This window comes from Emydura macquarii, unplaced genomic scaffold (genome assembly GCF_026122565.2).
Source record: "Emydura macquarii macquarii isolate MOO-44397 ecotype Brisbane River unplaced genomic scaffold, CSIRO-AGI_Emac_v2 contig_2365, whole genome shotgun sequence".
In the NCBI taxonomy this organism is placed as follows: Eukaryota; Metazoa; Chordata; order Testudines; family Chelidae; genus Emydura; species Emydura macquarii.
In genome coordinates, this window is record NW_027132502.1 from 2,502,411 (window position 1) to 2,506,727 (window position 4,317).

The window sequence follows — 4,317 nt, forward strand, 5'->3', positions numbered from 1 at the left end:
CCCTTCCACCTCCTCCGCCCTTCCTTCTCCTCCTCTCTCCGGTGGGCCCTTCCCCATCTCAGCTGCAGCCCCTGGCCCGGGAAGGAAGATGGTGCACACATGCCGAGCCTGTGCAGAGCTCCCCGGCTCTTAGCGGTGCGCTGGGCTGAGGCTCTGGCAAGTCCCGGTGACAGTCGAGGGGCAGATCGTGGCCTGCCCCGGGCGCAGCACCACACCAGCCCGAGGCGCTCTGGGAGAGATCGTCTTTCCAGCATACCTCCCAGAGCTCCCTGGCATGCAGTCACCTCGCCCGCCTGCCCCCACTGCGGGCTCTCCTGGCTGGTGCAGATGGGATGGGACCATGGCCTTGCCTCTTCTCTGCTCCTTGCTTAATGTTTTCATGTATCTATGACCGTAGCGCCTCAGGGTGCTAGCCAGGATCGGAGGCCATGTTGTGCTAGGTGCTGTACAGATCCAGCCAGGGGCACCAAGGAGGACTATCCCCTGAGCTCAGGGCTGCGGCTATGCCTGGCTTCCGTGTCAGGGGCAGAAGAGGGGAAGGATCTGGGTGCCCTCCCCATGCCCCACGCACGGGCTGTCCCCTCGTCTCTGCTTCCCCTCTCTGTTCGTTGCTTTGCTTTGGGGGCTCCCTGCTCTCCACACCGCACCCCGATGGGCCCGTCCCGCTGGGAACGTTCTCAGATTGTTTGTCTGATGCCTGGGAATCACCGCCTGGTGTTCCCAACGCCGCCGCCTGCCGGGGAGCCCTGCTGCATCTGCCCTTCCTCGGCGAGAACGTGGTGTCCGGCCAATGGGCAAAACCCTGGCCAGCCTCCTGCAGTTGTGATGGGGAGGAAATGGGGAGAAAGACCCTTCCCCACACTCATCCAGCGCAACGGCACAGGAGCAAGGAGAGTGAAGGACCAGGGCCTGAACCCACCTGCTCCCACTGCCGTCACAGAGAGCGATACCGTTGGCTTTGGCAGAGCAGAATCATGCTCCAGGGGGTTGGGGGCACCATGTCTGGCAGTAGACCGTTGCCAGAGCCCCAGCAAAGACGCTGCTACCAGCAGACGGCTCCAGAAAGGTGCAAATGCCACCCTGAACAGCAGCCAGGAGCGCGGCAGGACTCTACCTCGCCCCCCCAGCTGTCCTATGCCAGGCTGCCTTGTGCAAGCAGGTGGGCTGGGGAACCGCCCCCGTTCAGCTGAGACCCACACTAGCCCAGTGTCTGTGTCCTGTCCCACGCGAGCGGCTTGCCTGTAAAGAGGATATGAGCCTACTACTGCTATTGCCAATGGAGCGTCTCCTTTAGCTGAAATGGTTGAGGCTCGTGCTTTCAGTGCCAGGGGAGCGAAGACACTATCACTTCATTCCTTGTGCCCAGCATAAAGTGTCCCTGAGCCTTTGCCCGATGCTCTTGTTTTCCAGGAGGCTATTTATTTCTGGCCCCAACCCCCCCACACACACACTACAACCCTAAACTGTGTCTCCTTGGCAGGTAGAACGCACAGTGAGGCATAAACAAGCACCTGGCAGCGTCCATCCACCAACACCTGGGTGTGCTCAGCACACCGCAGCACACGACCCGCGACCATGCGGCCGGTGAGACGGAGCAGCATCGATTCCTCTCTCTCTGCTACAGAGGCAGAGTGGAAAAAGTGAACCAGTCCCGGGGCTGCATCTAGAAAGTGTCAGGTCTTACGGGAAAACGAAAAACAAAACTGCTGACTGAGTTAGCACTTCACCCTCACTGCCTCCACCGCTTCTCTGCTTTTCTGATGCACTAAGCAAATATCGGTCTGGGCTGGCTATTAAAAGCAAATGGCTGATGTTTAACAGAGCTCTTTCAGTTTGGTGACTTGTCCCCAGCCCACTTGCTGCACCCTCTTTGGGTCTGAGGCTGCAAAATCCTAGTTCATGCAAGAAGCCCTCCTTTCCTTGGCTCCAGGGAGGCCATTCGCACGCCCTCAGACAGGAGCGGAACCGCAGCGCGCTGTCCCGTTCTGAGCCTGTACCGCATAATGAGGCGAGCGCTTTGGAGGACAGGGTTAGAACTCAAAACGACCTTGACAAATTCCTGGCAGAGGCAGTGGATTTATGGTTTATTACAACAACCTGTGACCCACTAATCCCCCTCCCCTTTTGTCCTATGATTGCAAAGGGGCTAACAGGCCATCTGCCTTGAATGGAGACTTACAATATGTGCTAAATACTTACGTTAAACCATCTGTTCTGTCTTGCATTTTGCTGTGGCACTGCCCAGACCCGAAGACGAGCTCTGCGTGGCTCGAAAGCTCATCTCTCTCACCAACAGAAGTCGGGCCAATAAAAGAGATTCCCTCCCCCACCTTGTCTCTCTAACGGCAGCTTGCGTGAGGACTGACTGAGACCTCGGGATGTGGCCTTGGATCTGGTGATCCCTGCTGAAATCTGAATTGTTCTGGCTCTAGAACCCATAATATCCAAGAGGGTTCTGAGGCCCCGATCCTCAGTCTGACCCGTTCCGCTAGACCTTCACAGCCACTCAGATTCCCACTGAACTCAATGGGCCCAAAATCCAACCTCCAGGGATCCAGTTGCAGCATTGGGGCCAAAAGCTGGCAAAACGCTCTCCTCTTCAATGAGTACATGTCAGCAAAGAGTCTTTTCTAAAAACGGGACCAAACAGCACCATGACCCACAACGGAAACCTCTAAGTTACGCCCTCGTATGAGTCATACAAAACTCGCGTTACGATTTACAGTCCTGTAGCACATAGGCACTTGGACCAGGACCCTGCTGCCCAGGTGCTGTTCAGACACAGGACGGAGTGTCAGACCCGGCCCCAAAACCATCTCCAGCATTTTCCTCACCACAGATTTGTCAGGCAGAAGGAACAAAATGGGAAAGTAAAGTTTAAGCTTCTTTTTATTGACAAAGACCTTCGACCACTGCAGCATAAACGCCTGGGGCCTGGTCTCTCTGTTGCTGAAGCCCAGGGGGAAGCTCCACTCAACAGGATCAAGCCCTCAAGTTGACTGTGAACCCCGGGAGTAACACTTCACTGTTCCCACCGTCCCACTGATTCCAGCAGGGCTGGTCGAGAAGGAAGGTGCTTCTCAAAGCGAGGAAGAGCTTCACAGTCTCCGTGCCACCTAGAATGGCGAGGCGTTCTTGCCATTCCTCCACCAGCCTGGATTTCCACCTGATCTGGTTTCAATCCAGCTCCACCCACCCGGAGCTCTTACATCCAAGTGCAAATATATGAAACTACAGGAAAAAAAACCACATGACAGTACATTTCCCATTCGTCTTCTTAAATAAACAGTTACATGCAATGCAGCTTCTCACACAGAGAGAGCTAGGAGAAGCCCCTAGCGTGGTGCAAAACTGAAGGGGCAATCTTTTCCTGGCCACTGCACCTAAGAAGACCCACTGACTTCAGCTAGGCACGTCAGGTTTTAGGGCGAGTAGAGCACACCGGTGCTGCAATCTGTTTCATGGTATCCTTTTACTCGGCAGCCAGTTGCATGCATTTACAAATTTCTCCCAACTTTAAGATTTCTTAGTAGGTTCCAACCCAGTCAGAAGTCAAAAGAGGCACTTCTGTGCCCAGCTTGGCACGACTGGAGAGTTCAAGGACTGAAATATCAGTGCTGCAGGCCAGCCTCGGTCGATCCGTGCGGTGGCCGCTTGGAGCCAAGTCCATGGACTTGAACGAGTGTAAGCGAGGCAGAACTCGTCTCTAATTGTCTGTGGTAGCATCTTCCAGCAGGTGCCCTGCCTCCGCCTTCCAGCCCTAGACAACACATCCTGGTCCACTGATTTACCCTCTCCCGTCCTTTACACCCAGCTTTGCCACCACCACACCAATGACTGAGGAGCACAAGCAGGCCAGGGAGGCTAACCGATGGGGTAACTGCTGAGTGACACATGACTCTATCTCTCTCTCACCCCCACCCCAGGGATGGATCCTGCTGCCTACACAAATCACCTGGCAGCGCAAGAAACTGCCGACTGGGACTCAACATGGGTCTCCTGCCCCATGGCAGCATCAGGCTGGAACCACATGTCCACTAGTCCAGCCCTTCAAGCGTGATCTGATTGCACGTCTTCCTTAGCAGCAAACAATTGCTTGCGACCAGCTGTAGGAGGGAAGGACCCCGATTAAGACAGCCCACTGCCTTAAAATGTCAATCACTGGAGCGGGGGCCCAATCCAGGGGAGAAGGAGAGTCAGGGGTTGGTGTACAACCGCGTGCAGCAGGTACAAATAGTGCAGACGCCACCACCAGGCCTTAGAGCCGTGGCTACGACAAAACGGAAGGAGAAATGCGGTCGGGCTCCTGACCCGTCG